Consider the following 18,021-nt stretch of genomic DNA (forward strand, 5'->3'; position numbering starts at 1 on the left):
GGACTTCTTAGAGCCCTTTTGCCTTTATCTTCCCAGCTTCCAGGACGTTAAAGGAGCTTGTCCTGATCCTATCGCCTGGTGAGTGCTTTATTTTAATTTCTGCAGGAAGAGGAGCGGGTGCTTTGCAGCGTCACCCTGCCTAGAGAGAAAGAGAGAGGGAATCCTCAGATTAGGGATTCCTCGTGACGCCTGCAGCGCGGGTGCCCACCCCGGTTATTTTTATCTCATTGAGCAGGTGCTCACCCTGCGTCTTTGTTTTCATTTTAATTAATGCGCGGGTGCCCACCCCGCGACTTGGCTTTTATTACAGAATAGCTGTGCCCACCCCGCTTTATATTTTTCGTGAAGAGAGAGCCTGCCTCTTATTATGACCGGGGGAAGAGATCCCCGCTGCGGCCTTGAGCGGCCAAAGCGGAAGTCAGGCAACAATGTGCCTGGCGGCGGGCAGGACTTCCAGTTTTGCGGAGGAAGTCCTGTGCACGCTCTGGCAGCCTGAAGAGATGTTGGGAGCCCCGCAGGCTCCATGCTGAAGTGGTGCCGGTCCCAGAGGCCCGAGAGGAGACCAGAGGAGTCTGGTAAGGGGAGCTGGTGCAAAGGGGGCACAGGGCACATTGTCGGTGCCTGCTCCTCTGTGCCGGATATCGGTGGTCTCCAAACAGGCAGGTTAGTGGGGCTGAATTTCACCATCTTTGGGGGGCGTTAAGGCATGTAGTCTGTGCCCGCCCCAGTGTAGTGCTTGATTTCACGGTGGCGCCGCAGTTGTGGGCCACCACCACATCTTGGGCATATTGGTGTTAAAGGCCAGAGGGGCCTGTGTCCACTCTAACGCTTTGGGGGCAAAAATCCTAAGCGGCCCTGTTTTGGCAGTGGACCGCTCAAACTTGGCCACATTTGTTTAAAGGGCCCCAGTGGGGGGCCCGTGCTGCCCCATATGGGCCATTGTTCCCCAGCTACCCCACTTTGCAGGGGTCAGCTGCAACGTTTGGGGGTCACAATTGTTTTAGGAGCCTGCATGCTCCAACAAGGTCCCAATAGTTTAGAGGCCCCTGATGGCCACCATGCTAGGTGTGTTATTTACTTCCAGAGCGCCATGTGGCTCCAATGTTTGGCTATTTGTTTTCAGAGCCCCGTGCGGCTCCAACGAAGGGGGCACATTTGTTTTAAGGGCCATTTAGAACCCATGCCTCATTTTAACTTTCCCAGCTGCCAGCAAGTAGTGGGAAGCTTCACCGTTTAGGTTGTTCTTTTTTGGGGGACATGTCTTCTACGCTGGGAGTGAGATGCACTCCTCTGCCCCAGTACTTTCCTTCACAGCTGCGCAGCACTTAGTGCCAGCTGCAACGTTTAGGTTTGCTCAATTGCGCACCCCTGACTCCTGCTGCATTGGCAGCGCGCCCTGACTTTTGGACAGAGGGCATTTGAGCCCTTTAGAGATTGCCTGTTGGCCAGGGGTACTATTAGGATTGTAGGGTGCCAGGCCCTTATGTGATTTATATAGGTGCTAGGAAATGTAATTTATATAGTATGTTTCATGCACCCTGATTTATGCTCTAGTTGTGATTTTATGATTATAAGATTTTACCTACTGTGTTATGTTTTATTTTTATCTTCTACTGTGGTTTAGGTTTGAGTTATTCCCTACTGTGGTTTATGTTAGTAAGTTTATTTTCTAATGTGAGTTATGTTTAGGAGATTAGGGTCTACTAAGTTTAGGCTTATGAGGTTGGCGCAGAATATATTTCTCGCCTAATGTGGTACTGTACATGATATGATTTATGTTGGAGGATAATGCTGAAGTGTAGTGCTTACCGGTAATTACTGGTTGTGGTCTACGTTTATGATATGTTCTTACTTTTACCATTATTTACCAAGTAATGATTCGGACAGTAGCCCATGTGGCCCTGTCATGTGTAAATAATCCCCTGCAAATATTGCCCAGTGCCAGATGGCACAGTGTATATTGTGTGATTACCATCTAATGTGTTTTATGATAATACAAGGCTATTTTTATATCTGGAGTTCCTTTTGTACTGTGCCTAGTATGTTGTTGCTGTGTGTGTTGCACAAAGACTTTAGACATCGCCTCCGGGATAAGCCTGACTGCTCGTGTCAAGCTACCAAGGGGGTGAGTAGGGGTTATCTTAGGCTTGTAACTCCCTTGCCCTGACTAGAGTGGTGGTTTCTACCTGGCTTTGGCGCAAGCCTTAGTCAACCATAAATCCCATTTCTAACAATGAACAACACTGTCGTTTCACAGTCCTTCCATTCGGAGTCACAACTGCACCCAGAGTGTTCACGAAGTGCCTTGCAGTAGTAGCAGCACATCTCAGAAGACAACAGATCCATGCTTCCCATATCTAGATGACTGGCTAATAAAAGCCAAGTCATTCAATCAGTGTGTTCTACACACTCAAACCATTCAGATATTACACAACTTGGGGTTCACGATCAACTATGCCAAGTCACATCTCCAGCCCTCTTATATACACCAATATCTGGGGCCACAATAAACACCTCCACAGCTCTAGCATATCCCAGTCCAGCCAGGATAGCCAGCATACAAGCCCTTGTCACAAAACTTCAAGTCCAACACTCTCCCAGCCAGAGTGTTCATGCAGCTCATAATCATGATGGCATCTTGCATTGTTATTGTACCATATGCAAGACTTCAAATGCGTCCATTACAGAAATGCCTAGCACATCAGTGGAATCAGGCTCAAGGACAACTTATAGATCTGGTGTTGGTGGACAGCTGCACACATCGCTCTCTGCAGTGGTGGAACACAAAAAACTTGTCCAAAGGGCGGCCGTTCCTCACACCTGTTCCACACATAGTACTCACAACAGACGCATCACTCACAGGATGGGGAACCCATCTCCTCAGACATACAACTCAGGGCAGATGGACCACTCAACAAAAAGTGCTCCATATCAATCCCCTAGAGCTACTAGCAAAATTACTAGCACTAAAATATTTCCAAGTACAGGTACAAAACAAAGCTGTCTTGATCCGGACGGACAACATGATAGCCATGTACCACATAAAAAAACAAGGAGGCACACATCCTCTGCAACTGTCCCAGCTCGCACAGAACATTTGGAAATGGACCATCCCACAAAATATATATCTACTGGCCGAACACCTTCCAGGTGTTCACAATCAGATTGCGGATCTGTTAAGTCGACAGAGACAACAGGTTCACAAATGGGAACTACATCCCCAGGTTGTTCTTCCATTTTTCCACATGTGGGGCCAACCAGACATAGAACTGTTTGCCACACACGACAACGCAAAATGCCCAACCTTCGCCGCCAGGTTTCCACACCTGATGTCCAAAGGCAATGTGACCTGCATGAACTGGTCAGGCAGATTTGCGTACTCTTTTCCGCCACTCCCACTGATTACACTAGTGGTACTTAAGCTCCGACAACAGTCTCTCAAACTAATCTTAGTGGCTCCCACATAGGCACGCCAACCGTGGTTTACAACGCTGTTGGAACTATCACTAGTTCCGCACCAAAAACTGTGCTTGTCGCCATCTCTGCTAACGCAGAACCATGGAGAGATCAGACATTCAGATCCAGGTCAGCTGAATCTGGCGATGTGGCTCCTGAAGTCCTAGAGTTTGGTTACCTTAACCTACAACCGGACTGTATGAACATCATTAAAGAAGCCAGACGACCTACTACTAGAGGTTGCTATGCTGCAAAATGGAACAGATTTGCCATTTACTGCACCAATAATCATATTGACCCACTGGATGCTTCCATTCAAAATATCATTTGCTATCTACTGCACTTGAAGAGATGTAATCTAGCATATTCTTCCATACGTTTATATCTAGCAGCACTTGCTGCTTTCTTACCATAATACAGACAACACTTGTCACTATTTAGAGTCCCTCCAATTAAAGCCTTTATGGAGGGCCTAAAAAGAATCATTCCTCCTAGCTTACTACCCTCTTCAGTGTGGAACCTAAACATTGTTCTTACCAGGCTCATGGGATCCCCATTTAAACCTTTACACAAATGCGAACTACAGTTCCTCACATGGAAAGTAGCTTTCCTTGTTGCCATTTCCTCTTTTAGAAGAGTAAGCAAGATCCAGGCTTTTACCATACAGGAACCATTCTTACAATTACATCGTAACAAAGAGGTCCTCAGAACAAACCCAAAATTCCTTCTTAAAATCATCTCTCCATTTCATTTTAATCAATCAGTGGAGTTACCAGTGTTTTTTTCAAAACCCAGACTCCGTAGCAGAGAGAGCTCTACACACCCTAGATGTTAAAAGAGCCCTACTTTATTACATTGACAGAACCAAATCCTTTCACAAAACTAAATAATTGTTTGTAGCTTTCTCCCCACGGCATAAGGGGAATCCCTTCTCTAAAGCTGCGACTACAAGGTGGATCGTTAAATGTATCCAAATATGCTACCAAAGAGCGAAACGCACAATAACAATTCCTACTAAAGCGCACTCCACTCGCAAACTAGGAGCCTCTATTGCTTTCCTATGGAACATTCCCCTAGAAGACATCTGTAAAGCAGCAACATGGTCTACAACACACATCTTCACTAAACACTATTGTGTTGACGTACAAGCCAAGCAGCAAGCTGCTGTATGCCAAGCTGTTCTTAACACTCTCGTTCAAACTACTGCAACCGATACAGGTGACCACCGCTAGGGGTGATACTGCTGTATAGTCTATGCTAAGTGTGAGATCTGCAGCTCATTTGCCTCGAACGGAAAATGCTACTTACCAGTATGCATTTGTTCTTGGCATGTAGAGCCGCAGATTCTCACATGCCAACCCGCCTCCCCGGGACCTGTATCTGTTCCAGTTCTATCTTAATTAGATATACATACATGGACATCTTCTTTCTTTCTACTAACTCCATCATTTCCAATCATGGTGCAAAAACAATCTAAGGATGGAGTCGCTGTCCATGCACACTAACGTCCAAGGGAGGAGTCACCTATCTCGTGACTACAAAGACTTCTTCCAAGACAACAACAACGTGCAAGCATCCGAGCCCAACACCAGATGGCGATCTAATGCCAAGTGTGAGAATCTGCAGCTCTAAATGCCAAGAACAGATGCATACTGGTAAGTAGCATTTTCCTTCCAAGTGGTTGAAAGAAAGGTTTTTGGAAGAGCCAAATACAAGACTGAGGATTGAATTTACTGATGTTTTCTGCATGTTTGATTTTTCATCTGAGATCGTCAGATAATGGGATGTAATTCACTTCTTGTGCGATTAAATTGTTTGAATTATGGTGGTCTTAAGCACAAAAGGTGTAGCTTGTATCATCCCCAAAGCAATGGCCACATAGAAAGGATAAATAGATTGGTAATTGGAGTAGCACTCGACCCTTGGTCACTGTGCCCCGCCCTGTTGCCGCTGATAGCTCCATGAATCTGGGACTCGCTCCCAGTCACCACTGCCTCCAGTTCAATCCTGCTGATCGCAGATCCACTTGGTATTTTTGCTTGCTGTAATTTTAGCTCTAATTTAATTTTATTCTCTTATTTTAATGGCAATAATTTTATTGACTTCATTTCTTTTCTTATCTATTTTCCTTGGTTGATTGAATCTCACTGGATATTTGGTTGGCTCTTTTGGGTTTGTATCCTCCACTGCTGTTGCCCCTCTCGTTCTGGCTGCTTTTTCCCACTCCTGTCGCTTTTCCCGCTCCCTCGCCTCCCAACAGCAGCGCCTTGAGACCCTCATGGGTGAGTAGTGCACTTTACAAATGTTCTGATTGATTGACTGATTGAACAGCTCCAACCACCTCCCAGGACTACTTATGGAGGCCGCTGCGCGGCGACAGTAGGAGCCCTTGCTCCTTGATCACTGCACTTCTACAATGCCCCCTCCCAGGAATACTTATGGAGGTTGTTGCATGGCCAAGCTGTCAGCATGTTAAAGGCAAGCCCATCTGTGCCTGTCCGTGCCTGGACCACGCTCAGTGCCAGGACCCCTGGCCCTCCGACCAGCTGCTTCTACACCACCAAGAAGCTCCTTGCCTTGGACCCCAGACGCCACAAAAACAGCTGCTTCACATCCTCCACATGATCATCCAAAGGACACTTCACCCGCCGCCACTGTCGCTTCTCCTGCTACACAATACCACCAGCCCACACTGGTACCCGCACCGCCACCTCAGAACACTACAAACAACCTGGAACTGCTCCAATGTATCTTGCTCAATACCCGCTCCCTCTTCAAACATGCCACAGAAATCTGCGACACCATCTCCAACCATTCTCCTGACGTGGACTTCATCACCAAAATATGGCTTAAACCCTATTGAACCCCGGCATCGCCACCACCACTGCCGAAGTCTACAAGATGATATATCAAGACAGCATCAACAAAAACGACATGGGTATTGCCATCATCTTCAAGTAAACCATCTTATGTACCATCATTAAGCAACGCCTCTCAAGGAACACCTCAGCTTTAGACTTCGGACTGATGCTAAGACCACAGAAAGAGGCACCATTCCTTACAGACCTCTGGGAACTCAACCAGTTTTCTGCAATGCCATCTACAACCCCATTGCCCACATTGCCATGGACTCCCACCACTATGTCCTACTTGGCCATTTCAATTTCCACGTTGATGACCCCAATGACACCAACTCCACCATCCTCCTGGAGAACCTGAACACCACCAGCCTCACCCAACTCACAGAACCCATGCACAAATTTGTAGGGGCACTTGATGCCAATTTTACCTCCAGCAACAGAATCAAATTCACACTACATCAGAAAACTCACCTGGACTGACCACTCCATGGTTCACTTCACCATCTCCAATGACAGCCAGTGACATTCCTAAAGCCCCTCCCACTTCCACAGAACATATGAACGTTAAATTGACAGTCTTGTATTTTCAGAATTGAAACATTTACAATACCAACTATTCATAACAAACTCCTTTTTGCTGTTCATTTAGCTTGTAGGCCAGGCTTGTTTGAGGTGCATGTGTTGATTGCTGTGTGAGATGTCTGGATGCAATAACATCAAACTCACAGCCATGCACCCAGACACTAGTCAGATGCACTGCTGAGTGAAGCACAGGATTGTAGTTTACATCTTGTAAGTTAAATCCTTACTTACACAGGCCTCTCTTCTCAGACAGGAATCCTACTTACACATAATTGTCCTCGCCCCTTTTAGAGAGCCCCGCCCTATCTTTTTCATCCCCCTTGAAGCACTGCCCAGAAGACCACTGGGCCCAGATGGCTTTCCATAATTGCTTTAAGTCTGCCTTTCCCTATAAACAGATCTATCCCCCACACACAGGTGTTTAGGATGCTCATCTAACACGAAGCCCTCATTGGACTGGCTTTGGTGGGTGTGGACTATAAAGGTATGTACAGCCCTATCCCTGCACACAGGTGTTTAGGATCCTCATCCAACACAAAGCCCTCATTGGACTGGGCGTTGGTGGGTGTGGACTATAAACCTATCCAGAGAACTCCCTTCTGCAGTGACGTCAGTAGTGAAGGTGCATTCACTCTGAAGTAATGAAAGCCATGTGAAGGAAGGGTCAGTTTTATCACATTAAATGAATATTGGTCAGTAATGGAGGTAAATAAAGATCCGACCTTCCAAGGCTGGGACAGAGAGACCTGTGCATGATCTTCACCTGGAGACAGCCCCCCCTGGCTGCATCAATGGGTGGTACACACAAACTGCTGGGACTGAGGCTAGAGGGGGAGTCAGTGGGGTGGGCGCCCTCTACAGACAGCCCTCACACAAGGGCTATAATGAGAGACTCTACCCTCTTGGCTACTGAAGGAGAGGGAATCGTTGAGAAACCTCTGTACCCCAAACACACCTCACCTGGCACAAGGTACACATAGGAGCTAGAGCCAGATCAGACACCTGAGGAGGGAGGGGCTGCGGCTGAAGTAGTGGAAGAGGTGAGTGGTGCCTGGGGCACCAAAACCTCATGTATACTGCCCCTGGCTCAAGATACTTGTTCTCAGGACACCCCCGCGCCGCTCGGCCACCAGCTGTGTGTGTGCCCCTCGCCTCGCTGCTGCTCGCAGCCTCGTTGTGCCTGCCTCTTCGCCCTAGCTGCCTGTCTCGCTGATCCCTGCCCCTCCGCCGTGTTTGCGTGTGTCTAACTATATTTCTTATTTCTTTTCATTGCCTTTTCTTGTTGCCACTGCTGTTGTCCCCTGTGCACATTGTAGAATTAGCCTATTGTTTTGTTACTTCAGTCCCCCTGTGCCCTGCCCGCCCCGCTCCCCGCTTCCCGCCGCCGTCCACGCGGCCACGCCCCCTTTTTGTTCTGTGCCCTCCCCGCTCCCGCCTCCCAGCTGCTCCTCCCTCCCACTTGGCCATAAATGACGACCGCGCGGCGCAGGTGAGTGTGACCTGTTCTCAGGACACCCCCGCGCCGCACGGCCACCAGCTGTGTGTGTGCCCCTCCCTCCCTTCTGCTCGCAGCCTCGTTGTGCCTGCCTCTTCGCCCTAGCTGCCTGCCTCGCTGATCCCTGCCCCTCCGCCGTGTTTGCGTGTGTCTAACTATTTTCTTATTTCTTTTCATTACCTTTTCTTGTTGCCACTGCTGTTGTCCCCTGTGCACGTTGTAGAATTAGCCTATTGATTTGTTACTTCAGTCCCCCTGTGCCCTGCCCGCCCCGCTCCCCGCTTCCCGCCGCCGTCCACGCGGCCACGCCCCCATTTCGTTTTGTGCCCTCCCCGCTCCCGCCTACCAGCTGCTCCTCCCTCCCACTTAGCCATAAATGGCGACCGCGCGTACGCGCAGCGGTCACGTGCAGCGGGCGCGCCGATTGTGCGCCGAAGGCACGCCAAAGGCAAGCCCGTCCGCGCCTGGACCGCGCCCAGGACCCCTGGCCCCCACCGACGCAAGACGACCCGACAAACCTACGATGCCACGGCCCTCAACGCACTCAATACCGGCTGGAAGCCCACCTGCTGCCGGGCTGCCCCCCACCGACGCAAGACAACCCGACAAACCTACGACGCCGTGGCCCTCAACGCACTCAATACCGGCCTGAAGCCCACCTGCTGCCGGGCCGCCCCGAAACGCTTCCACGGACCTTTCACCTGCAAGTTCACCTGCCTCCGAACAGGCACCGCGCCCGCGAAGCCTAACTCCAGCAGCGACCTCAAGTGCATCCTGCTCAACACCCGCTCCGTCCACAGACACGCCGTCGAACTCTGGAACCTCCTCGACACAACCTCACCAGACATCGCCTTCCTCACTGAAACATGGATGAACGCCTCCTCAGCCCCCGACATCGCCATCGCCATCCCGGATGGATACAAGATCACCAGGAGGGACCGCGTCAACCAGACCGGAGGAGGCATCGCCATCGTCCACAAGAACACCATCCGCATCACGACCGAGGCGGACAACACATTTGCCGCCGCCGAACACCTCCACTTCCAGATTCACACCGACCCAAAGACGACCCTCAGAGGCACCCTCATCTACAGACCCCCGGGACCTCACGCACAATTCAGGGAAGACATCACGGACTTCATCAGCCCACACGTCCTCCCCTCCGCCGACTACATCCTCCTAGGGGAAACCCAACTTCCACCTGGAGAACAACAAGGACAGCAACACCGTCACCCTGCTGGACAACCTCGCCAACCTCGGACTCAAGCAGCTTGTCAACACCCCCACCCACTACGCCGGCCACACGCTTGACCCCGTCTTCTCATCCAGCAACCACATCGCCTTCAGCCACTCCACCGGATTTTACTGGACCGACCACAGCTGCGTCCACTTCAGCTTCAGAAAAACCACCACCCACCACCACCCGCAACAGGTCCCACACAGAAGCTGGAGCAAGATCACCGCCGACCAACTCACCACCTCCCTCAGCCAGAACCCACCTGCCAGCACACCGGACCCCAACGAAGCAGCCCGCAACTTCACACAGTGGCTGACCGCCTGCGCCAACGACCTCGCACCACTGAAGAACCCAGAAGCAAGAAGGCCCCCTGGTTCACTGACGAACTCAAAGACTCCAAGAAGACCTGCCGCACCCTCGAGAAAGCCTGGCTCATCGACCGGACCACTGACAACATGACCGCCCTCAAACTCGCGACCCGCAAGCACCACCAGCTCATCCGCACCACCAAGAAGAAATCACTGAAGGATCGACTGGACAACAACGCCCACGACAGCAAGGAACTCTTCAGCATCGTCAAGGAGTTCTCCAACCCCAGCACCGGCAACAACGACATCACCCCTTCACAAGATCTCTGCAACTCCCTCGCCTCATTCTTCCACCGCAAGATTGCTGACATCCACAACAGCTTCTGCGCACCATCCGCGCACCCAACCGTCGAACCAACGCACCCCACCGCCACCCTCCGCACCTGGACCACGGTGACCACCGAAGACACAGCCCGTGCGATGAACACCATCCACTCCGGATCTCCGACTGACCCCTGCCCCCACCACGTCTTCAACAAGGCCGACTCCACCATCGCACCCCAACTCCGAGATGTCATCAACACCTCCTTCGACACCGCCACCTTCCCGGAGAGCTGGAAGCACGCCGAGCTCAGCGCCCTACTGAAGAAACCAACAGCGGACCCCACCAACCTCAAAAACTTCCTCCCCATCTTGCTCCTCCCTTTTCCTGCCAAAGTCATTGAGAAGATTGCCAACAGACAACTTGCCGCCTTCCTCGAGACGAATGGATCCCTCGACCCCTCGCAGTCCGGTTTCAGAGCCAACCACAGCACCGAGACCGCCCTCATCGCAGCCACCGACGACATCGGAGCCCTTCTCAACAACGGGGAAACAGCGGCACCCATCCTCCTGGACCTCTCCGCAGCGTTCGACACTGTCTGCCACCGCACCCTAGTCCAACGCCTCAGCAACACCGGCATCCAAGAGAAGGCACTGAAGTGGATCATCTTGTTCCTCGCCGGAAGAACACAGAGAGTCCGCCTTCCCCCGTTTCGATCCGAGGCCACCAAAGTCATCTACAGCGTCCCGCAAGGTTCATCACTCAGCCCCACCCTCTTCAAGGTCTACATGAGACCTCTTGCCACCATCGCACGCCAACACAACCTCAATATCATCTCCTACGCCGACGACACCCAGCTGATCCTCTCCCTCACCAGAGACCCCGACACCGCCAGAACCAGCCTCCACGAAGGGATGAAAGAAGTCGCCGAGTGGATAAAGAACAGCCGCCTGAAACTGAACTCAGACAAGACGGAAGTCCTCATCCTGGGACCATCACCCTCCGCCCGGGACGACTCCTGGTGGCCCCCAGCCCGGGGCACCGCCCCCATGCCTACAGACCACGCACGCAACCTGGGCTTCATCCTGGACTCCTCCCTCTCGATGACCAGACAAGTCAACGCCGTCTCCTCTTCATGCTTTCACACCCTCCGCATGCTCCGCAAGATCTTCCGATGGATCCCGACCGAAACCAGGAAGACGGTCACCCAGGCACTCGTCACCAGCCGACTGGACTATGGAAACACCCTCTACGCCGGAACCACAGTCAAGCTACAGAAAAGACTCCAACGCATCCAGAACGCATCCGCCCGTCTCATTCTGGACATCCCCCGACGCAGCCACATCTCCGGCCACCTGAGGGACCTGCACTGGCTCCCCGTCAACAAGAGGATCACGTTCAGGCTCCTCACCCACGCACACAAGTCTCTCCACGACCTGGGCCCCAAGTACCTCAACGACCGCCTGACCTTCCACACGCCCACCCGCCAGCTACGGTCTGCCAGCCTCGCCCTCGCCGCCGTACCACGCATCCGAAGAGCCACCGCCGGAGGCAGATCCTTCTCCTACCTGGCGGCCAAGACATGGAACTCCCTCCCCATCCACCTTAAGCTGACCCAGGACCACCTCGCCTTCAGGAGACAACTCAAAACCTGGTTGTTCGAGCAGTAGCGGACCCCTTCCCCAAGCGCCTTGAGACCTTTACGGGTGAGTAGCGAGCTATACAAGTGCCATGATTGATTGATTGATTGATTGATTGAAGATACATGTGTGACAGCACCTGACACTGGCTGTACATACATGTGTGACAACACCTGACACTGCCTCTACTTACCTGTGTGACAACATCTGACACTGGCTCTATTTACATGTGTGACAACACTTGACATCTCTGAGTGTTTCTGTGTAACAGCACCTGACACCTCTGTCTCCATTTGTGTGTGACAGAACCCAATACCTCTAGCACTGGTTCTACGTGTGTGTGTGCTTGTGTGTGTGTGTGTATATGTGTGTCTGTGACAGCACCAGACACTTCTGGCACTGGTTCTACATTGTGTGTGTGTGTGTGTAACAGCATCTCAACTGCTGGAACTATATATTTGTGTGACAGCACCTGACACCTGTGGTACGGACTCTACTTGTGTGTTACAGCACCTGACAGATTTGACACTGGCTTTATGTTTGTGTGACAGCACCTGACACCTTTGACACTGGCTCTATGTGTGTGTGACAGCACCTGACACCCCTGGCACTGGCTCTATGTGTGTGTGACAGCACCTGACACCGGCTCTATGTGAGTGTGTATGTGTGACAACACCTGACACCTCTGGCACTGGATCTAGGTGTGTGTGTGACAGCTCCTGACAACGGGTCTATGTGTGTGTGTGTGACAGCACCTGACACCTCTGACACTGTCTCTATGTGTGTGTGTGACAGCGCCTGACACCGGCTCTATGTGTGTGTGACAGCGCCTGACACCGGCTCTATGTGTGTGTGACAGCACCTGACACCTCTCGCACTGGCTCTATGTGTGTGTGACAGCCCCTGACACCTCTGGGACTGGCTCAATGGGTGTATCTGTGACAGTACCTCACACCTGTGTGTGTGTGTGTGTGTGACAACACCTGATACCTCAGTACTCAATCTATGTGTATCTTTGTAACACACCTGACACCTCTGGCACTGCCCCTACATGTATGACGTGTGTATAACGGACAAGGGAAACCAAATTAAATCGGCCAGGGACCTTGGAAACAAACAGGCAGTGGTCCCTGAGTTAGAGGAGAATATAAATATAATAAGTATAGCCTCAATCAGTGCTATAGTGCAACCGATATCCAGCCGGACAAGGGCTGTTTTAATATGCAAAATGTTTGAATAAAACGGGAATGCGAGTTCCATAACAGTGGGATACAAGCTGCATGTATGACAGCACATGACACTGACTTTAGGAGCAATCTCTGACCTCATGCTCTGTATGAGAGTGGGAGACTTACCAGTGAGTCGAGCCAAGGTCAGCCCCAGCAGTACCAGCAGCAGCAGCGAAAGTGCACAGAGGGCACAGAGCAGCACTGGGGAGGATAGAGTCCCTGTAAGAGAGGAGACAGGACAAGGGGTCAGAGAAGCTTCTGGTCACAGGATGCAGTGAGAGGATCTCTACAGGATAGGGGGTGGTGGGCCTATACTGGCCGGGGCAGGCACAGAGGTCAGCTGGGTGTCTCTTACTAGCAGAGCTCGGGAGGAATCCATCCTCAGACTGGGCCTATATAGTGTCTGACGCCATATGTGGACTTCAGACACCTGTAGGCTTCTAGGCGCTCAGGAGACGGGCTTTCAGTACTGCAAGGCATAGAGAATAGGACTCTACAGGCTAGGACAGTGTCAGGATTTAAAGCTTCTGTCCTTCACTCACAGAACCTGGAACCTCTAATATCTGACACCACAAGCTGGATTCAATTCCTTTGGTTTCTTGGCGCTAGAAAGGAGGATACCGGCGCAGGGTTTCCCCCTCAGCAATGTTGAGAGTTTTCCCATTGTAGGAATCACTGAAGGTTTGCAAAGAAATAACCAGCCTTTCTGCTTAAGAGGCCTTAAAATGAACTTTTTTTTTTAAACACAATTTGATTGAATTTGAAATCCAGGTTGCTAGTGAGATGTATTCTCTGACTCATCTCATGAAAGGACTCCTCAGCAGTAAAACACGTGCTGGGGTGACATTAATGCACACATCACATCACATGCTCTCTCCTGCTCATCAGTGTGATGATCAGATAGAAGTGAATACATTCATTATTTTTCCTCCTGGTTTTGCCCGCTGCCTTATTCGCTTCTGAGGTCACTCTGGTAAGTCACGGTTTCGAGCCAAGGTCACACAGAGCTTCAAGGTCATCAAGATTTAGAGCTGTTGATTTACTCCAGACACAGCTCCGACAGTCGGCGGAAGACTTTACAGAGACTTACTCCTACTCCGGGGAAGGTTCAGAAGGGGAGCAGATGAGAAGGGGCACTGCAGTTAGTTGTACCAATGCTTGTGCCTCGATTCTGATAGGATTCACAAAGCCAGTACTAGCAGCCAACAAGCACTGACAAAACCAATACTGCCAGCCAACAAGCACTGACAAAACTAATACTGGCATCCAACAAGCATTGACAAAACCAATACTGGCATCCAACAAGCATTGACAAAACCAATACTGGCAGCCAACAAGCACTGACAAAACCAATACTGGCATCCACCAAGCACTGACAAAACCAATACTGGCAGCCAACAAGCACTGCCAAAACCAATACTGGCACCCAACAAGCATTGACAAAACCAATACTGGCAGCCAACAAGCACTGATAAAACTAATACTGGCATCCAACAAGCATTGACAAAACTAATACTGTCAGCCAGAAACTGGCAGCCAACAAGCACTGACAAAACCAATACTGGCATCCATCAAGCACTGACAAAACCAATACTGGCAGCCAACAAGCACTGACAAAACCAATACTGGCACCCAACAAGCATTGACAAAACCAATACTGGCAGCCAACAAGCACTGATAAAACTAATACTGGCATCCAACAAGCATTGACAAAACTAATACTGTCAGCCAGAAATCATTAACAAAGTCAGATCTTTGCAGTGCTTATGAGTGGCTGTCCTTGCCCTTCTTCCTCTCTCTCTCTCTGCTCCTTCCACTCACCCACCTTCCTCTATTAATTATCCCCTTAGCAACCCCTTCCCCCACATAGAGGCTGCAGCCCCACAACAGTACTCAGCCCCCTCAGGATGGCTTCTGCGCCCTCAGCTTGTGACCCTCTTCATTTGGATTTGACACGGTTTCTTGTCACTGCCTGTGAATGTGCAGAGACAGAGACACTGACACACAGGGCACATTCAATGGATTGTGTTAATGCTTTACCATAATAAATGTAAACATTACAAGCAGGGATGTTTACACCGCCGTCACAACTGTCTTTTAGGTAAAGCATTCATTAATTAAGATAGCCACCATGTATGCAAGAACACCAGGGCAGTCTGTCTTAGCCTAGCCGGAGCAAATAAGCATTGGGAAAGCCAATAGATGTATTACCTTTTACGTGCTTGTTAGTTTGCTGTAGTATGTGAAGCAGATACATTCACGTCAGAAACAGTGAAAAAAAGAAAACAGAGGCAAACACCTCTCCCTGTTTCCGCGCTGTGCTGTTTGCAGCTCAGACACAAACTGGAAGAATTTCTGAGTAAAATAGGAATTCCCTTATTTGCATGGGGGCGGGGCAACATCTGAATAAGGCTACGTCTTTGCTTCCCACTTCTGCGTCTTCATCATTGTGGGCCACTCAGAGACTGACCTGAAGCCTTGCAAGTGAGGCATCACAGGGAGCTGAAAGTGAACTTTCAGAGTGACATACTTCTTCTGGGCTCCCTCCTTCCGTGCATGAGTTTCACTGCACATGTTGTACAAATCCCTGCACTTCCCACTTCTGCATCTGCATCACTGTGGGCCAATCAGAGACTGACCCAAAGCCCCTACAAGTGAGGCATCACAGCGAGCTGAAAGTAAACTTCCAGAGTGACATGCTTCTTCTGTGCTCCTTCCTTCTGTGCATGAGTTTCACTGCACCTGTGGTACAAGCCCCTGCACTTCCCACTTCTGCATCTGCATCACTGTGAGCCAATCAGAGACTGACCTGAAGCCCTTCAAGTGAGGCATCACTTTACAACTGTTCTTAAACACACTATACAACTCTGTTGGAATAAATCCAGAACTTTGCATCAAATACCCTGGTTCTCTTTCATGTGAAATTTTAATTCACATCCATGTGTTATCCACGGATCGTTCTACATGAAACAAGCATTGGCAAAGAAAACAGGCCTGGCACTCTATTTTAAGTGCACCTTCACTGATTGGTGAGCAGCCTGTGTGTGGTGTTGTGGATGGATGAGTGGATGAATGCAACAATAGGTTAACAGGGCATGAGTGCAAGCATCAGTGACCGAGTGCAGAGGCGAAGAGTCACCGAGTACAGGCTTGGACACTTGAACGCAGTGAAGAGGCATTTCCGTTTATCAACCAGACCTATTGGCTTTGACTCTGCAGTCTGAGTATGTAATGGTGTTCACTTAAAATTGGGCATACAGAATTGCAGCTTGACCTGGCACCTAAAATACATCCTGAGTGCAGAGTCCCTGTAGGCGCACTCGATGCGCTATAAAGACACACATGACTGCTGCATGTGACCACTACACCCTGGCCCAACAACAGCAAGATTGCTGCATTCAGACCATTGAGTACCTTGCATGGGGTGTGAATGAGGGGGACACATGTGAGACTGCTTAAATTGCTGTAGATAATGCAGCAAGTATCAGAAAAGTGCAAAGGGCAGCTTTATAAGAACAAGCCTTGGCAAAGCCAGTAGGTCTCACCTACAAGAAAGCTATTAGATTTGGCATTGTCTTTTAGCGTGGCTGCTGCTCAGCATGGCTTAAAGTTAGTGGCTAAGCATGGGCGAATTTTGCGAATTTGCGATCCGTGAATTTGCGGATTTGCGAATTCGCGATCCGCAAAATTCGCGAATTTGCGGATTTTAGTTTTTTGCGTGTTCGCTGGTTTTTTTGCGTGTTCGCGGGGTTTTTTGCGTCTTCGCAAAACGCTTGCATAGCGAAGTTACCCATGCAGTCGTTTATGGGAGAGGGAGAGAGAGATAGATAGATGGATAGATAGATAGATAGAAAGAGAGAGAAATAGAGGGAAAGAGAGAGGGAGAGAGAGAACGAGAGAAAGAAAGAGAGGCCGGATCTCTGAAGGGCCAGATTCCTGAGTTGCCCCTACAGAACATACAGCTTTTTATTTTTAGCAAAATGCATATGAAAATTGTGCTGTAAGGGTCTCTTTTAGTTTAACCCCTCCTGACAACTCAAAATGGGTGTATTTGCCATCCTCTCCCTTCTTCCTGTCTTTTATATCTGTAAGTGCTTCCTGATGAGGTTTAATTCCTTGGACAGGTGCCTCGTTGCCTACTTGTAACTATTCTCTGACCCTGCTTTAAGGGTCAGAGCAGGGTCAGAGAATAGTTGCAAGTAGGCAACGAGGCGCCAGGAAGCAATTAGCAGCAGGTGTCCAAGTTGAAGTTAATTTGTTTGTAACCCTTTTGAAAAAGGTTACAAAGAAATTAGGTTCAACTTTTGCACCTGCTGCTGTAACCCCTGCTTGGCTGAAAATTCGTCCCCGCTGATTCGTGGATTTTACCGCGATTTCGCGAGATTCGCGGAAAATCCGCAAATTCGCCCACGAAACAGATTTTACGCCCACCCTTATTAGTGGCGTGGTGTAGAGGAGAGTAGAGTGGAGTAGGAACCACAGAGTGGAGTGGAATGGTGGAGTGGAGTGGACTGATGTACAGTGGCGTCTATTGGAGTTGCATAGAGGGGAGTGGTGTGCATTGGAATGAAACAGAGTTGAATAGTTTCAGTTTTAAGTTTATTGTATGATTAATTAAAATCATTACAAATATCCAAAACAATTAAATATCTTTTAATCCATGGTTAAAACCAAACTACATTAAATACTATATCCTGTTAATTACATTGTGGGGACTCTACCAACGCATGAAATACTAAAAATACAATAGTTAAAATTTAGTCCAACATCTATGTCACCTAATCAATTAAATTCTAAATAAATCTACTTTTCAGTCCGTTTATTGCACAACTGATTCCAATTAAACAGTGTCCTGTTGGTCAGACCTTTCTGATCTTCTCCTGATCCGCTT

General features: G+C 49.7%; 1 pseudogene; it reads right to left on the reverse strand.

Moving 5' to 3' along the window:
* Positions 1 to 6,602: 6,602 nt before the first annotated feature.
* The window catches only part of LOC147725158 (uncharacterized), a 66,435-nt pseudogene continuing 55,016 nt past the window's right edge, over positions 6,603 to 18,021 (reverse strand).

The sequence above is a fragment of the Lissotriton vulgaris genome, chromosome 4_1 (genome assembly GCF_964263255.1).
Source record: "Lissotriton vulgaris chromosome 4_1, aLisVul1.2, whole genome shotgun sequence".
NCBI lineage: Eukaryota > Metazoa > Chordata > Amphibia > Caudata > Salamandridae > Lissotriton > Lissotriton vulgaris.